This window comes from Anas acuta, chromosome 19 (genome assembly GCF_963932015.1).
Source record: "Anas acuta chromosome 19, bAnaAcu1.1, whole genome shotgun sequence".
In the NCBI taxonomy this organism is placed as follows: domain Eukaryota; kingdom Metazoa; phylum Chordata; class Aves; order Anseriformes; family Anatidae; genus Anas; species Anas acuta.
This window is the reverse complement of record NC_088997.1, coordinates 3187642-3207137: the sequence shown is the minus strand read 5'-3', so window position 1 is coordinate 3207137 and position 19496 is coordinate 3187642. Positions and strand designations below refer to the sequence as shown.

Genomic DNA, 19496 nt, shown 5'->3' with positions numbered 1-19496 from the left:
GAGTAATTCCACTGAAATGGTGTCATATAATTGCTTTAGGACTGGTGAATCAGATCCCAGAGTCTTGGGTTTTGTGTATAGATAGAGCCTTGAATGAAACCTAGACAGTAGAACCACAAAGGGCAGTTGTAATTTTTGCTCACTGCACAGGAGGGTGCTCAGCCTCTGTCTTTATCCGCAAGAAAGAGCGATTCCCATGGTCATTAGACTGAAGTGGAGAAGCTGTCATCTGGACTGGTCTTTTCTTGTGGTGACATTGAAGGGTCTGTTAAATACAATTACTCAAAAAATATTCAGCTGTTAAGGAATTTAGAAGGTGAACGTTAATTGCTGCTTTGAGAGCTGCTTACAAAGGTATTTAGGTCAGAAGACAAACTATAATGATCATCCTGTGTGTAAGGCATCGGTATTTTCTAATGGGTGTGTTTAAAGGTGCCAGAGTTTTCAATAGAATCTTTGAAGTTTCTCAAAATTATTATTTTTTCCAATCTGTCTAATGTGGTAATCTGAATGTGTGAACCCTTGTGTGAATAGTTCTATTGAATAATGACTTCTCATGTAAGTAAAACCCTGCTCTGTGTGGGTTTACTAGGAAGGGATTTGTTTAATTTGTTTTTGATCTATAATATCTGCTTACAGTTATATCCTTAATTATTCTTCATATTCCTTGGTAGAAATTAGCATATTTAAGGTTCAAAAGACAAGTGAATGTTCTAACGTGTCATATGATAGAAATATTTAAAAGTTATATTGGATTATTAATCTAGGTTAATCTGTGTTGGTTTATGGTGGGAAAGGCTTTGGAGGGGGTCTGTGACACGTTGACGGGAGCGAACGCTGTGTTTTTGAGGCTGTTCGTACCTCAGGATGACGTATTGCTTCCTGTAGGTCCTTATGTAACTGCTCTGTGTATGTTCCCATAGGGTGGCAGTCCTTAACTCACAGGGGAAAAAAGTCTGCTTTTCTTTTGAATTATTAAGACTGTCTGCCATAAATTTTTATATGTAACCAAGTATAACTGAAATGATATGAGAAATTCTATTCTGGTATTAGTTACCACTATGTACGTAAGAAAAATGTTGGTTTAAGAGTGGCTGAAAATTGACTAACTTTCTGTTTACCTTTTTAGAGATCAGTTAAACAGAGGTCTTGGAAGCTGTTACCCGCTCAGACTTTAGTGAGTGAGTTAACACATTCTGTCTGTTTGAAAACAATTCATTAAACCCCCATCTTGTACAATGCTAAAATATTCTGGCCCTCTGAATGCATATCTGTTGCTAAGGTAAAACAGTTATGTTTTTAAGAAGTGTTGTCATTGTAGAAAGATTTCCAGATATTTCTTTTTCAGAACTTTCGGAATAAATACAAATACAGAATATAGTAGGCAAAATCTTATTTGTCGTGTTGAATGGGATTTGTCCCATTAACGTCAGCACCTAAATATTTGCTTCAGTTCAGTCAATATTTACCTCGCTGGTCAATAAAGCTTGTTTTGCACTTCACAAAGTTAATATTTGCTTGCTGTTTTTAGTTTGGTGACAATATACAAAATCTCTGTTTCTAACAATACAAAAGGTGTTTTTACTGCTTTTTGAACAAAAAAGAATTTATATTAACAGTTGTGTTAGCTTATTAGGAAGTGTTACCCACAAATAAAGCCATGTTCATCAAATAATAAGATTAACTAGATTATGTGTATGACATTTTACAAACATAAAAGGATATTTTTTGGGAAAAAAAAAGGTAAAATGGCTAACTATTATTGAATTAAAACATGATTGTATAGAGCTGTAAAATGAAATTGCACATTAGTTACTTTTATACTTGTTTTGTGCCAGTCAAGTTCTCTCATAAAGGAAAAAGTGCCATTATTAATTAACTGATGGTTTAGGTTTTTTTTTGTTGTTGTTGTTTTTTTTTTTTTTTTTTTTTTTTTAAGTTTCTTGCATAAAATAGAATAACTAGACTGAAGGGGAACCTCAGAAACAGTATGTAGATTTTTGGCTCATAGAAAAGTCATTGGGAGTTAAATTTTGGTAAATCATTGACATGTCCTAAGCAAATCCTTGTCATCAATATCCAGTGCGTAATTTCTTGCATATTGTAGCTTTCCACAAAAGAACCCTAGGACACTAGTGTGTTTTTTTTTTTTGTTTTATTTTTTTCTTTGTCTTTTTTCTTCCCTTCCCTTTTTAAGTGTTGTAAGTTTGGACTTCATGCTCAAATATGTTAGAAGAAGAAAAAGAAACAAGTAGGGAAAAAACTTCAAAGTTATTCATGATATTTTGCATGATGCTATTGCTCTCATATTTGCTTCTCTTAAAATTTTTAATTTATCCTGAGAAGCGTTTCTGAAGGTTCTCATCTGATAGCTGGTGAGCACTGTTTTGTTCTTTAGTCCAGAACGCTCTGACTACATTCAGATGCTCTGCTCAATTTTCCTTGATTTTGTCAGAATAACAGGTAAAATGGAATATGCAAAGAGCGAGTAAAACATTTTCAGATGTGTAGCAGTAGCTTCTGGAGAAACTTGTCTGTGCTTTCAGCAGTCTGATCTATCTCTGGTAATTTTTAGGACTTAATCCTTTGAGAGTATGTGATTAGTATACATAAGTGAGTAGTCACATTAGAGTCAAGGAACTCCTTGTCCATGAAGTTATTTGCATGAGGGTGTTGGGTCAAGGAAGGCCCTCTTTACCTCAATTTTAAATAAAAATAAAAATACTTGCTTTGCCATTAGGAAATCCTTATGCTAATGCCCACACATAGCTCACTCTGTTCTGATTTCATTGATAAAAGTAGTTTAGCTCAAGAGGAGATATTGATGTTTATATAATGCACACAATTATGGTTGTTCATTACATAATTTCTTATGATACGCATCACATAGAAACTCCTGCCTGTAGTTTTCTCATCCTTGCCCTTGTTTAAATCAGTGGTTGACTGTAACAGCAATGAGCACGCTTCCAGGCGTTCATGTGGCCGGTAGCATAGTATGCTATGGTAATGCTGCAGCTCATGGAAAGTGAAAAATTAGTAACTGAATTATGCAAAACGCAGGATTACTTGTTGCTGAACTTACAGTTATCATGTGCCCCTAGTTACTACAAAATCGGGTATAGACTTCAACAGCTTGGTGAAGAGGCAGCACGTTTCTGAACTGAATGCTGCAGATGAAACTGGCATGGGTTATGCAGTTGTTCATCACAATTCCCTACATTTAACTGTGCAAATGTTTTGGTTGTAAAAAAAATGTGAGGCAGATGTTAATTCAGAAGGCAAAGGTTTCTGGAATAACATCAGAGTACTTCTAACTTGAAAATTATTTTTGTTTTGGAAAGCAAGCACAAACAGCAAATTTTCAGTAAAGTCAAAGGAAGGACAGAAATCAGATGCACAGGGGAGGAGAAAATGTGTAGATGACCTTTGGATCCTTACAGCTGACTACTCCAAGTTTCCAAATGTGACACTTAATTTCCGCAGAAGAATTTTTCCCTTGTGCCTTTCATATTTGTATCATTGTTGGCTACATGGTTATTTTGTAGTGGTTTAGTTATAGTATAATTGAATATGTGGTAGCACACGATCTTTGACTTTCAACCTGCTAGGGGCTTTGTCTGCAACATATGGTTAAGAGATACTGCCATCTCCCTGGTATCTGGTCAAAGGAGATAACACTGTTGTTTGTTAAGCAAGTCACATTTGTTATCTTGCTGTAATGTACGCTTTTCTTCCAGTGGCATACTTTAAACCAGTTTTGAGTAGGTAGAAAAAATGCAATATGTTTGCACTTATGTCAAGAAACAACACTAGCATCTTTTTGCAAAGACCTCCAACTCAGTTCCTTGGAGTGGTGATTTTGTGATTTATACAATTTGAGACTAGGGTGAGACTATTTAACTCATTAAATCTTACGGTCTGAGTTTTCAGATGAATTTAAGTGTCTGAACTAAATCATAGCACTCCCATACCACTCAAAACTGTCAAATAAAAATCCATTTATGATAAGCATTGTCTTAATTTAAGGAAATATCCTTCTGTTCTAGCTTACCCAATACTTTTCACCTTTAATAGAAAGAATTAATGCAAGACTGCTTACAAGAGAACTTGCTGCTTACCCAAGAACTGCTTACAAGGTGAAACACTGGTGCAGGAATACTGTTACCCATCTTGGGCTCTTATATAACTTATTTCGGAAGATGTTACAATGATTAAGCACGTAAGCTTGCTTGACTCCAAGTGTGATGTTGTCTCCCCTGTTTTCACTAGAAAATGACTGTCTTGCCCATCAGTTTCGGCCAGCTGTGTGCTCATAGATCAAAAGTACAAACAAAATGCTGAAGGCCATTTGGGCTCTAGCAACCTAACAGACTTATTTTTGTTGATACGGCAACTGAAGCACCAAGGTGTAAGTGAAAATTGTAGGACTTGATTGCCTGAAGTTAGGTAAGAAATACTGAGATAAGTAAATATGTAAAAAGGCTCCTTTTTGAGTGATACAGAAAGCCCTTGTAACTTGGAGACCTGTGCCTGTCTGCAGAAAAGATTTCCTAATATGTGTAAATAAAGATATGGATGTGTAACTTCAGGCATTCAAACTCGAAAAGTTTGGTCTACTACTCTGTTTCTCCTTTTGATGCTGAGTACATCACACCATGCTGCTTGGGTGTTTGTATTTGTTTGTTTTTAAATTATCATGGTTATATTTTTGACAGTAGCTTTGTAGAAGAGAAGACCAAATGGAGATGTCAACTGTGTGAGCAGGGACAAGGAACATATGGTTGGGTATATTCAGACCAACAAAAGATTCTTTTCAGCCCAGTGAGAGGGGAAAGAAAGCTACAGAGAACAGCAGCATCAGGAAAGGTGGATGGATATAGGTAAATGAACCTATAAATTCAGCATGCTACAGCTCTGTTAGAACTCCAGCTGTGAAATAATAGATGCCCAAAGCTTTTGCCAGTGTGTGTGGATTAGGGCACATACAGACTTCTCCAAACTTCCCGGTCAGGCATCCCATCTTGCACAACTTCACATCTCTGTACAGAGGGTATTGCTCTGTGCCTCTTGTCAGAAAGAGCCTGCAGAATGTCTCCTGCACAGTCTTCAGTGAGGCTAACGCTATGTTCAGTGCTGATGGAAAAACTAGTTCAAGGCTTGCAGAAGAGTTGGCATATTTGTTGAAATTTCTTAAATGCATCACAGTGATAGCAGCATTTTTCTTGTGTATATTTCGGTGTGCAACAGAACATCCTTTTTCTTCCTAATGTAAAAGAAAATATGAAGCGCTGCAACAAAATAATACCTGCAGATCCTGCCCAGGGTCACTCGAATATCCATCTAACTTTTTATGGTACATTCAGAGAAAGATGTGATAGCAGCTAAAGGACATGAACCAGTGAAACTGTGGTCAATAGAAATGGTGTATATATTTCATTGTTTATATCCTGACACTGTAATTGTTCTCTATCACTCTATAATTGCCACGATGTTAAAATATAATTGTAAAATGCTTTACTCTTTCATTCATATTTTGAAACTTTATACAAGTCACATAATCGTCTATTTACAGAACTGTTTGTCTGTGACTGTTTAACAGGTACGCATAATTCATGTCTATTCTTTTGAAGTAAGTTTCTGTTGAATTTAACCAAGTTTACCATTTTTCAGCCTCCAATGCCGCAGTGAAAATGTACTTCCTTAAATCTAGTTTGCTTGCAGACAGAGGCTGACACAGTAGATTTAGTACAGCTGCAGTATTAATGTTCAAAACTCCCATGCTGCACAGTTTTCCCAAATGCTACATAAAAATGCTGTGCAGTTTCTCACTCCAAGGCTGCTCTATTAGGGCATTAACTGACTGTATGCCTCTGGTTTGGTTAATGTTTTCATTTATGTACAATGCAGCTTTGCACACTCACCCGAATTACTATCTATTGCAAAATAATGATGGTGAAATTGTAATTTTATCCAATATTGGGTTAACATTAATTTTTCAAACTGGGAAAAACATTAATTTTTTTAAATCTGGGAAAGGACTGGGCAAGTGGAAGATGCAGAACCACAGAAGAGTTGCTAGAGAACAACTGGTTATACATTGTACTTATACGTGTTTTTAACTAGCTATAAGAAAATATAACTGAGAAAGTTTCTGGAAGTATAAAGGAAACAGCGTGGATTTACGTATGTACTGTAGTAGTGGGAGGTGAGGGAAATGCTCACCTATCTGGGTCAGTGCTTTTATTGTCCCCTATCACAGTGTAGAGTTTTGTTAACTCGGTTTCAGAAGGGCAGCTTTCCCACGTTTTTGGTAGTTTTTTGAGGCAGGTGTAAGGGTTTCAGCATGGACTGGATATAGCAAGTTCTTGGAGGTAGGTTTGTAAATCATATTTCAAAAGGTGATGGAGGGAACCGTGGCTGTCTTTGAAGGCCTCAACTATAGGGCCTTGCTGTTTGGGATGTTGAGTTTCTGGTCAAGAACAAAACAGACAAAAACAGATTTCAGTCTTTGATCTTTCCTTCTGCTCACATACGATAGGACTGTATGCTTTCACAGTTTGATAGCAATCTAGTCTCTTCATCATTTAATCCTTAAAGGCAATGAATAGCTTCTGTGCTCATTTACTTTTACCAAATTTGAGAGCAGTCCGTTACACTGAACAAAGCATTTGAATTCAGGCTTCAAGTTAAACTGTTTGCCTGCAAGCTGTGCACCTTACAGGCTGGATTTTGTTTGGGAAGTGTTCAGAAATGTAAATCATTGGGTTTGTGGAGTAGATGAATTTTCAGAGCTCCACGACAGCTAAATAACAGTAGGAGGATTACAACCTCCTCCATTTCTTTTCATGTCAAAAGAATTTCTATTATTTTATCTTCTAAATAAATATTTCCTCACCTTTATTTTACCTAGGTCCTTTTTAGCAACCAACTGTACTTTTTGACCCCATCAGCTTTTGTTTTTCTGTCCAGGTTTGGAAATCACTTCACCATGTTTCATTCAGCCTCTGGTGGTCCCCCATGTCCAGATAAATCTCGGTTGGATTCCTTGTGGGCTCGGAGGTGGAGGCTACAGAGCTGTGCAGCATCCTTGCTGGTGTTGCTGTTGGGTCTCCTGCAGGGAATGCAGTGTCCCACAGCCATCAGAGCCCCAGAGGAGGAAGTAGCACAGACATTCTTCATAAAGCAGAGAAAATAGGTGCAGGCAAATATTTTAAATCGAACTATAATGAAATTATTGTTTATGGCCTAACTCCTACCTTACATCCAGAATCTGTCATTTAGGTGATTGGGCCAGCAGGTGGCAAATATAATTGAATTCAAGAAAATAAATAAGGAAGTAGGCTGGGGACTGGTTGCTAAAAAGATGACATCTAGTTTACTAATTAGGAGGATTTATGACATGCTGCACATAAAAATAGATGATTATTGATAGCTCATCTTGATCGTGGAAGTTACCATTTCCTATATGCAGCGTTGCTGCAGCAGTGTGATGTGCTTACAGTGTGCACAGGGAGGCTGACCTCCTGTTAAGCCACCTGCCATGGGCTGCAGTGCCTTGGAAGCTGCGAGGGCAGGGGCTGTGGGCTGTGCTGCCGCAGCTGCCTTGCTCCTGGTGTTCAGACGTGGCCTTGAGTACCCACAGGTTGCACTTCTTCCTCTAACATAGAGATGGAGAACAGAAAGAATTCTTTCTGGTTCTGTGTTAGCAATAACCTGAAACAAGCCAACAGACCCGCTGCACTGGATGCTGTTATTGTTGTCTGGGATCTTTATGAAAGGCTGCACAAAAATATTGTTACTAATTTAGAGAGGAGGCAGCAAAAGATAGGGTGTGTTATATCCCTCTTTGAATAGGGAGGAAGAGAAAGAGGGTTGGACTTCTTTTTAATTAATTGAAAGAGAATGTGTAAAAGATGATAAGACAATAGGAAAGTAAGATGGAGATTGCTTCTGAAATTCCCTTGTATCTAAGTAGCAATCTGAAGGTATTTTAAGCGGAAATCAGAAATGGATATTAAAGCATTTGTCAGTGGAGGCTGCTGAAATGGAACTCAACTCTCTTTCTCTGTAGTGAAGATAACTGCCATGTAGGTCAATATCACCTCATTAAAGTTGTTTTAATGTTCAAGGCTATATCCGTTACTGGTAAGCCCATCGTGGCACCTACGTATGGATCACACATTTCCCTATGCCCTTATCTAACTCATTTTCTGTACTACATTTTGGAATAATTTGAATATGAAGAATATCAGGAAAACAGAATTGTTTTGTTCTAAATGGAGAGCTCGGGCTGAACTATTCCCCACAAAAAGTAACAAACATCCAGACTGAATTACCATGGAGGAGATTGCAGCAGAGATTGTAAATATTATTTTGAGAGATGTAGATTTCCTTCTGAAAGGAAAGAGCATTAAGGGACATATCGAATATGTAGAAGGGGAGTAATAATAAAAAGAAGATAAGGTAAATTTGGCTAGCCAGCCTTTTTTGCTATTTCATGTCTAACATTCATATAGGAGATCTAGCAGTTGCATCGAGCTGAGGTGAGTTTAGTGCCTGGTAAAATGGAGTTGGTTCACAAGGATCTGCTCCTTTCTCTACTGTCACCTAATATTTCTCTTACAATATCTGCACATCACTTCTACCAACCAAACATTTTTTTAAGCAATTTGGAGAAAAATAAATAGAAGTTTGAACATAAATATTTTTGTATTCATTTTCCTGCATTCACTTGTTCAATAGAGTTTCTTTATTGCCTCTACTTTCAAATAATTTGTGGTGATAAATGCAATGCTGAAGTAAACTGTGCAGTGAATTAAAATTTAGATGGAAAGAGATTAGTTTATTTTAGTATTTCAAAGAGGTGTGATGTAAACCTTTATAAATAAATTAATGGACGAGGAGTCAGAAAACCTTGCACTTCAGTGTTGAGGCAGGTGCTCGTTCCAAGTTATGGAATAAGGTGGTTCTTTTGGACAGAAAACTTAAACTCTGCATTTGACAGAGCTGCTCTGAGCAGGGTCTCACAATGCCCCAGGAGACAGGATTTTAATTGATTTGATGGGAAACCAAAGGTCTAGAGACGCCTTGATCTACTTGCCGTTACTCAGTTGCTAAGAACTAATTTGTCTCATGAACAATCCAACTTTGTGTAAAAATTATTTTATTTAAGATTTAATTGCAAAATGATTCAGACTTTGTGTATTGTATATGTGAGTAAAAAAATTCTAGACTTTAGTATTTGTGCTACCTGTTTTATATGTTTGTGTTTAATGCAACTGAAGGATATTGGGTAAAATGTCTTAGTTTGACTCATTAAAGGAACTGCCAACATGCATTTCCCTGAGTTACCTCAGCAGTGGAGAGGAGAGGATGAATTCCAAACGCATCATCTAGACTTCACAAGTCTGCAGAGATCTCCAAAGTGAACTTCTCCATCTGCGTTAGGTAGTAAATATCGCTCTACTTTTGCTGCATGCAAATGCCTGCATATGTGCACTCATTCTCTGTATTTTATCCATATGTTCTCTGTAATGTTCTCTGTAATCTGTAGGTCTTTGTCTAGTTGTATGTATGCATGTGCTTTCTGGCCTGAAGTCACTAAACACTAAGAATAATTGGGTGTACGTAAAATACCCGAGTTTGTACATGTGTACAGATACAGGAAAAAATCAGTTATTTTTCATTTTGAAACAGTATAAATAATGGATGATGCCTGAGCAAACAGCAATTGCTACTTGCAATTTAGTTTTATAATTTAGTTTTGCTTCAGTTTACCGTGTTAGCTACTACGTGGCCCTTGGAAATTGATCAAGGGATAAGAATGTAACAATAAATACGGAATGACAATCCAGCTTCTTTTCATTACCTGACTACTTTCTTACTCTGTTGATGAAGTAAATGTCTTTATTTGCATTCAGGTATAAATATTCCTTATTCTCAAACTTAATACAATGTAATGAGTCAAGGTTGCAATTGTTATTATTGGTGAGTACTATTTTCCAGTATTCAGATGTTATTCAGTATGAATTTTTGTGTTAATTCTGATGCTAATTATCAGTATATATTTTTTTTGTATTTTAGCAGCATTTCTTAATGATGATGGTGGGACTGCAAAGTCCGTGTTAGTAAGAGGGGCTGCCAGTTATCCTTCTGTTTGTCTGTTTCTTGTTCAGCGTTTGTGTGCTTAGTGGAGCCTTCGTATGCTCTGACTGTGTAGATGAATTGCCATGTGTTATGGCATGGGTTAAGAGTATGGTAGGCACAGGCAATTGATGTGATCTCCCCACTGGAAGTGATGTTGTAAAGCCTGTCTGTTGCATCAGAGAAGCTCCTGTTACTTTGAATCTTTCCTTGCATCACAAAGTCATAGTTCAGCCTTTATCCCTCTATCACTTTCTCATCCTTTGTTGGTGGCTGTAACTCTGTAAATTGCTTTATCTGGCAAACAGCATTCTGAGTCAAAATGGATGACATAATTCTCTTCTGTTTCCTTGAATATACAGAAGTTTACTCTGCTATGGCAGAGAATTGTCTGTATTTACAGTAGTGCCTGGATCTATTTAAGTGGTGGGGAATGTTTTTGCATTTCTGGTGTCCCGTATGGTTGGCAAAAATTGGCAGCTGCAATTATAGTCCCCTTTTGTTCCGTAGTTGTAGTGCAGGTGCAGAACTTACCTTCTGTCTAACCATCCTCCAGGGCAGAATAAATTTTGCATCTGAACATCACTAATTCACTAAATGGTTAGGGAGAATATTTAGCTCATAATTACATAATTCCTCCCCAAAATCTAAGTATTTGTGTGTTCACCCATCCTGAAGTGACAAAAGGCAGGAGAGAGGGGAAGAGAGGAAGAGAGACTTTGCTTGCCCAAATCTGCACTTCAAAAGTAATGATGAAGAAAACAACCCTTGTCTGGTTCTCAAAACCAAGGCACCAGCATAGCTGCCTGGTGATGATTTTTAGCAAGCATAGTGGATATTGTTCACAGTTCTCTGCTTTAGCAGTATCTAGGCTTTGTTGTTCAATTTGTCCAGGGATCCACTGGCGTCATCCTCATCATGGGAGAGCATTTCCCCTTCTAAAGAGTTTCTGTGGGATCTCTTTCCACAGTACGCACACAAATTGTGTTGTACCTTTCAGCTGGGTCCTATAAATTAAAGACTCCTGGTATAGCAAAAACGCATTTTCTTCATTGTAGTTTTGCATTGTGTACCCATGAAGAGTCCTCCTGGACTTAGTTCTAAAGGAATAATTATACTACTTAAATATTAATCATTAAAGTTCTTCCTTTATTGTTAAACCAATTTTTAAGTAGGGCAAAACTGATTTACAGTTTATGGCCTTGCATTCCAGAATTGCTGGTGTTGCATCTGATGCCCTGTTTCAGCAATATTGGCACTGCCAGAAGGCTCAGAAGTGTAGATTCTAATCAAAAACTTTGAGATATACTTCAGTTAAGTGATGAATTAATCTTTCCTTATGAACTTCCAGGCTGTTATAAAACGAGAGTGGCTGCAGCTTCCTTTGAATCAATTCAGAAGCGTGCTTTTGTCAGTATATGATTTCAATATAATGAAATTGAAAGTTGTGTGTCTTTTTCTCACAGATTGTTATTTAATCACTCTATATTAGCTTTCATTGCCCTTTTGATATATTTAATCTCATAAACTTCTCATTGAATGGATTGAATTTACCATTATGTTGTTACTTTTTATGAATAGAATAAATCAATATCGGATACATTGGCTTGCACTGAATTGTTTATTTTAAGGGGTGTTTAAACTTTACCGAAAGGGGAAAAAACCAAAGTTATCTCCAAGAATGGGAGGTCTGATGCCCAGTGTTCCACTGTAAAACTCATTATTTGGTAACACCTTGAGATTCAGCCTGCTTCAACTATATGCTGGAAGTGCTCCACATATTATCCAGAGATACTAGGCTAATAAATTTTCCTAACGTTATTTGAAATGTAATATGTTTTGAAGTAGTCCCAATATATATAGCATTTAAATACTTAAAAGTTGTTTTATTATTGTAATAGAAAGCTTTCATTTCATTATTAGGGAAATATTTGAGAATAACAACAATACTTTTTTCACTAAATCAACTGTCCGTAATGTCTGCCAAATATCTCCTTACATATTCTAAAACCTAGTCTGTCTCATTCAAAAATTGAATACTAGCAGATCAATGAGAGCTGCCTTCTAAAATGTATTGCTCAGTTCTTAATATTTATGATATCCACCAAACTTGAAAACATCTGTTCTGCAGAGAAGCAGCTATTAAAATACACTTAACCAGGGAGAACTGTCTCTTAATTCAGACAGAACTTTGCTTGGTAGCCTTGCAGCCGTGATTTCAAGAAAACGATTAATGTGTTCTTTTGACTGTAAGAAACGAGTAATTTATTTCACTTAAAGGCTGTACTCCTCGAATAATCTGTACAAACTGGCTGACTTCATCTATGAATTTGAAGCAGAGTGTTGAAAAAAATACCATTGGGTTAATTTTGTCATTGAATTTTAAGGATGCTGTTTCTTGCTTTTGTGTTCATTTGTTTTATATATGATGTTTATTATTATTAATCAAGCAAATTTCCACATAGACAATTGCAAAATTATTTATAAAAACTTGGGGATTCTTGGAACAGTGTAATCATGTAATAACAGCTCATGATTTCTCAGGCTCTGTGCTTGATGGAGATATTTTGTTTGGATTCAGTGTTGCTTCTGCAGTCTTTTCCTCACCAATTATGTATGCATCTTTATTATTGTATTAAGTAGCTAATTAAGTCTGGTCAGGTTAACCTTTCTTGATGATTATAAGTAGGCATCTCATCCACTGAAAAAGCTAATCATTTTGGGTGGAACATCTTGTTCTTGTTTGAATAATTATCTTTGTTTACATTCACACAGCATTAATCACTTGAACCAGACATCTTTTGGAAAAAGAAAAAAAAGGGGGAGTGCCCATAGCAGGTTTTCAAATGACATATGCATAAGTTATAAAGGAGGATGCGTTTTCCTCCCTTCTTCTCTATCAGGAAAATAGGAAGACATTTTGAGTTCATAATCCAGAATAAAAGCTGTGTTTTCAAAGTACACAAAGAACTGCAGTTTCTTTTCAAATAACTTTTAATAGCAAGTCCTCCAGGCTGATCAGCTAAATTGAAGTCTTGTTTCCTTGGTGAAAATTCTTTCGCAGTAGCATTGCAATGTTTTCCTGGTACAGTGTTTTTTTTTTTTTTTTTTTCATTCTTTTCAGTTCTTACTGTTATTATCTTATAACTCTATTTGTCTTTCTTCTGTCGCCTTTTTTAAAATTTATTTTTATGCTAGTGAAATCTTCTTTTTCCCTGTCCTTCTTGGTTTTGATCCTTTCTGCTAATCCTTCTGCCCTAAAGTCTGTCTTTTTTTGCTATGGATAGGTCTTGCCTAGGTACAATGATTGCCTGATCACTCATGGGAGGAGCACATCCCTAACAAATGCTCCGAATGTTGTAGCTTCTGTCATCAAGGTTGGGAAGACCAAAAGGAGAGACTGCAAAGCAACCTTCTAGCAGTACTTCTGTGCTCCTTCCACCTTGCATCTGAAGACTTTTGTTCAGATCATGAAACACGTTGGTGTTTATAAATTATTACTTCTCAGGGACAAAATTCTGGTATTCTAGGAGATCTGTTAGCTAAATGCTGTGATGCCTAGGGGTCAAATAGGATGCTAGGAATAATCAGAAAAGAGAGATTGGGAAAAAAAGCACACACAACTTTTTGATACCATGATAAATACACCATATATCTGCATCTTGAGTACTGTGTGTCTTGAAAAGGATACGTTAAAACAGCAAAAGCTGTAGAGAAGAGCAACAAGCGCAATCAAAGATGGCAGATAAAGAGACCAAACCATATTCACATGTGTTTCCACCTAGAAAAGGCCTTGAAGTCATTTAAAGCTGTAACTTTTATGCTATTCATTTTCGGATTAAAATTGTCTCCTGCAAGTGATTTTATGATATATATAAATATGATGGTTATCAGTCTTCACGGTTAAAATAAGGCCTTGTCTTTGGAGAGAGGAAGGCTGTACATGCAAATTCAGATTCCTAATGCATTTCCACTAACTCTGCCCTTATGTTCTGCCAGAAGAAGGAAACTGCGTGTTTCATATCTTCTTTTTTATCTATTTATCTATCTATCTGTCTTCTGTTCTTCCTTGATTGTCACTTTATTTCTTGTATTCTTATATTTCTTGTTCTTTTACTTTTCTGTGGGTACCTTCATGGCTGCCTTTTTCTCTTCCATTTGTTTACTTTGCCTTGAACTTTCTCCCAAGCCCTTCAATTTTCCTTTTCTTAGACCTGAATATACGCATGGAGTAATCATATTTCTCCCCTTCCATTTCTACTTCCTTTCTTCTGTTACTTCAGTATTCATATTTTCCCTTTCCTAATTTCACCGTTTCTTTCTCAGCATCTGTTGTTATCTGTCTTTCTCTATACTTCCCTGCCCTTTTCTCAGTGTATTGTATTTTAGCTCAGAGGGAGAGACTAGAAGAAGGCCTTGAACTTTTTCTTAGTAATGCAGAACTGGGTGGAAACTACCTCAAAATCAAGGGGGAAAGGGTATCTCATAACTGATCTGTGGCATGAGATGACTGAGAGAAAATTAAGTCCTGCTTAGCAAATTTAACTTCCTCTAAAAATTCAGGCTCCATCCTTCAGCTGGAAAGAAAAGAATATAGCGGGTGTTACAAGCTGTTAAAATTTGAGACTGAGGAGGGGAAATAGGCTGAAGTTATTCTATGAATTGTTCATTTCTTTGTGGGAGGCTGTTAAAATAAAGCAACAATATAAAAGATGAATTATATACAATTTAATGTAAAGCTGTTTGATGTCATTATGATATTTCTTCCTTGATTGTCTCACATTTGTGTACTTTTAAAAAGTTTTACATTTTTGTTTTTTTCTGAACATTATGAAAATTGTACTGAGAGGAGTAAATTCATTTGCATAAAATTGACTGCAAAGAGCAATTAGTCCTTCATTAATATGCAAATTTGGTCCAGTGCAAATTCATCTATATATGAGGCTTAAATATGCAAGTCAGTCTTGCTGTGCGAGAAACCCAGATGCTTTTATTTACTTTGAAATTGAGGGATTTGGTTAATGATGTTGTTGACAGGAAAACTTGAATAAATTTGATGATCACCATCTTTCATATTAGACGAAGCCCACGGAAAAAAATTACCAAGTAAAATACCAATTTTATTTGGTAATTTCCTATTACCAATCTAGTAATAAAATGTAAGATACAAAGTAATAGAGTTAGATTTCCTAATGTAGTTATCCTGAGACTTAAACTGTTCCCCAAAGATAGAACCATTTTTCTTAAACTTTGTTTTTCCAGAGGGTAAAGACATCTACATAAGCTGTATGAATAACATACTGCCTGGAGATTTAATATTGGAAAGTTAGCTCTGTTGCTTGGTTCATTTGGAGAGAGTATATAGGCCTGGGAATTAAAAAGCAGGGGCTCTGGAAACAACTGTCATCATCGTCTTCCATTAATGATCTGTGTAAGTCTTCTCAAGGTTTGGTGCTGGAGCCTTTGCTCTGAAACCGCGGAGCCAGACTGGAAGTTGTCTGAACCCACAGCCAGTTATGTTTGGCTCACCTAAGCTCATTAATAAACATATTTTCATACAACTCTAAGTCTTTACAGCCGTTAGTAATACAACCTTCACACTGCTATCAGTCAACGTGGACAGGCTCTGAAAAGCAGGATTTTTCCTTGCCCGCAGACCTAAGATGTGGTGCGTCTGGCTCTTGTCCTCCCCAGCGTGCTGCGGTCCTTCTGGCACACCCAGGATTTCCATGGTTGTGTCCCTTACAGACACAGCAGTCTTCACTCTGAGGGTTCCCTTTGCAGTTGTCAGTATTGCTTCATTTGCAAGGAGAGTGTGCCATGAACATTTCCTCTGGCTTTTCTTCCCTTTTCTTTCTCCATAGTTCTCTCAGGCCTATATTTAGCTTTGGCATAAGCAACCTGGTCTTTGACTTTGGTCGTGCACATTTGTGCCAGGACTAAATCTGGGCTTCTGTCTTGCCTGTGTGGCACACTGGCACTTTTAAAATAACAGAGAAATGTAGTTTAAATGGACTAGACTCAGGCAATTTATAAAGCTCTAGTTGTAACTACCCGAGGACAAGTTAATAGATTATGCTGTTTGATTCCTCCGATTTCTTGGCACAGCTGTTTGGGATATAAATCCTCGCAGTGGTGAACGGTTAGTTTCCAAATCTTTAATGTGCTATACTCGGCAAAAAGTTCATAGAACGATGTTGAGGGAAGAAAAAATGTAATGAGATATTAAAATTGATGTGCATGCTCACCACATGCTGTATTCTTGCAGGTGAATCTAAAAGCAGGAAAACAGACAGGATGGAGTATTCAGGGGACCTATCAGACTACTAAAGGCTCTGGTTATCTCACAAGGGAACCTGTCCTTTCTTCCCATCACAATAAGGCATTGATAGCTGTCAGAAGCATAGAAGGTGTATATGCAGGAGGTAATAGTCCAGGAGATGACAAATTGATTAAAAGGTAAAGTTTAAAAATGTGACGTCTTCTGAAATGTATTAATTTTTTTTTTTTAAGATCCCTGCCTTTGAGAGCCTATAGTAGCTGGACAGTTTCTAGTACTGTTTAGGAACATCCACAACAATCTTGGCTTTCTGGTCTAGCTCTCAAAAAGAGGAAAATATTAATTTTCAGGGTTTCAAAACGCATAAACAATAGGTATCTCAGCACAACCTGAGGTTGTCTCCTATCAACTTTATAATCTTTATATTCTAGATAAATAAACACTTCAGTCTTGGAGTTTATTAGTCCAAAATATATTTATTACCTCATAAATTCAAACCCCTTCCAGTTAACATCTAATTAAACTGCAGTAGTGTGCAAACTGTCTTAGGGGACGTATTAATAATGAAATTATGTTGTGAAACAGTAATTACATGCTTTGTACATTCTTTTCCTTACTTTTTTTTCAGAATCTATGTGATGAGTGGGGCACACAGTGCTCCATTGTTTTGAGCTCCTCCAAACTCTGTAAGTATCCAAGTATAAGCAGATTTTTTTCCTCTTAGTTAAACGGAGAGAAAAGTTCGTGCATTTTTGCACTTGGGAAAGGGAAGGACCAATGCCACTGGCTAGGCACAGTTATGAAACATGATTGTGCAAGTAATTTCAGCTCATGTTTTCTCCTTAGTCTTTGAGGATATTACTCACAGGAATAAAGCCTACTAACAAGATTTTTTTAAGGCAGTTCTTAACTGCAGTTGCCAAAATGTGAAGAAGACGACCACTTTATTTGCAAGAGAATATTCACTTACTGAACTTCACTGTTATGTAGATTTGAAAAAAGGCAAATGGTCTCAAAACCTTTCTCAGGAGAGAGATTTACTTACATTTTTTTTTCAGTGGTAAGTGTACTTACTGTATTCTAATTTATATGTGTTTTTGGTTTTATCTGTGCTTGTGCTTTATCAAGGTTGTCTTTCCATCTTCTCGGAATACACTGATGATTGTGTACTGACACCATATCCTTGCTAAGTTTTCTTCACTTACTGCAGAATAAGGTATTCTGAATCCCAGCTAATGTGCACTTCTACAATGAAAATGATTGCACAAGAGGCAAAACAGTTTGCACATACCTTCCATGTGTTCTTTAAGTACCCCTTTTATCTCTCTAGTTCAAGTACATCTGTTGAGTAATAATATGAGCATGTGACACAGCATTCTTGTTGACATAGGCTCTTGCTCTACCTGACAGAAGCAGGTTTTCATTCTCTGTTGTCCTTCCAGATACTGTAATGCAGAAGTTTGTTTTTTCAGGATCCATATGTAAAGTGGAATGTCCTGCTCTACAGCCACCGTATTGTCTTGTAATTTTTACAGCCTCCTGGTTGTTTCATTGCAGGTACTGCTACTCTGCAGTTATCTGCATTTACAGGAAGGGCACTTTCCATCAATTTCTTCACTGAATCTTTTAAGTCTTTATGGGATGAGAAGTGTTTTGCCTTCTCCCTAGTTTTATGCTACGCAAAGTTCTACAGGGTCTGCAACGTTATTGGAATTGCATTGCAAAGTTATGCTTTGGTGAAATATGATAACATTCAGACTGTACCTAGTACTTTACAAACAGCAGTGAATCTTCCAGGAGGTTAGTCATTTAAAGAAGACTATTTTATTTTTTTTTATTTTTTTATTTTTTTAAGTTAAGCATGGTAGAGCTTTTGATACATGAAGAAGTAGAACCCAGGTTTGTATTGGTTGGATCATAAAATTCTAATTTATCTTTAACATGGCATTAAGTAGTGGTGATAGGATTCAACCTCCAGCTAGTACTCCAACCCTATGTCTACTTTGCAGTTGCAACTTAACATTTCTCTTGCATTTTGCAGGCACTCTGGGACCAGCTTCAACATTTGGACTCTTTTATATTTCATTTTAGAGTCCTGCAAGACTGCTGCAAACAGAATGGTCCATTGTGTTTGAAAGCAGATAGTACTTCTAGTACTTAATGCTTTCCAAACCCAGTTGGTTTTGGGTATCTAACAAGAGTGACTCTAGGCTTTAGCTCCTGAGTGTGTGAAAGCTTAGGACTTCAGAAGAACGATGGGCATCTATCTTATTAAGCAATTGTTACAGCACTTTCCCTTCTGACCTGGTGATGGGTAGTTGCCCTTTCTGAGACAAATAAGAGTGAATTAGCCATCAAAGAAAATAACATAACTACAGTTACTACTTTTTCCGGCTTGTTATTGTAAAGCTTTAGGCTTGATATTTCTTGAACATACTTTCTTATTACTATTATTATTTCTCGGGATTTATTAGTGGTTAGTCAAAACCTGATAATTTCAGAACTTTTGGCAGTCTTATGTTTCTTGTGGCTATTGATGTGAAAAGGTAGTCCCCATGGCTGCAAAAGTGCAGAATGGCTAAAGGTTGTGTCTTGCTTATGCTATCACACCAAACTGTATGCCACTGGTGTCTAATTTGAAAATTTGAAAACTTGAAAATTAGATGCTTTTCTAACATACTTCCTGATGTGAGTAAATTCATTACACAATACTCCCAGAGAGAGAGATGCTTGTTGTCAAGCAGTTCTATCAGATGAAACATACGGAAGAGTAATATTAAAGTCTAAAATTATTTTAGCTAATTTATAGGTGGGAAGTCTGAAGATGAATTCTGGGAATTAAGGGAAAGGAAAAGGCAGTTTTTTGTTTTTCTTGATCGTTTTTTCTCGTTCTTCTTCTCCTCTATATTTTGCAGGAATTGTTTTAACTCTGCAAGCTCTCAGTTTATGAAACATATTACGGCTGAAGATATAAAGAAGACATTAAAGCTTTTGCCCACTTACAGCTATTACTCTGGAGACAAACACAACTAAGAAGAGAAATGTTATGAGCTACCTGTAAGTTCTGGTTCAC

At 36.8% G+C, this 19496-nt stretch overlaps 1 long non-coding RNA gene across 4 annotated transcripts in view; it reads left to right on the top strand.

The window, feature by feature from the left end:
- Window positions 1-19496, top strand: part of LOC137842369 (uncharacterized) — a 39178-nt gene that overhangs the window by 13576 nt on the left and 6106 nt on the right. For 3 of the 4 annotated variants that reach the window (XR_011089038.1, XR_011089037.1, XR_011089036.1), the window contains one exon: window positions 1130-19480. This is a non-coding gene — a long non-coding RNA (uncharacterized lncRNA). The remainder of the gene's footprint in view (window positions 1-1129; window positions 19481-19496) is intronic. The other variant, XR_011089039.1, reaches the window with a different exon arrangement.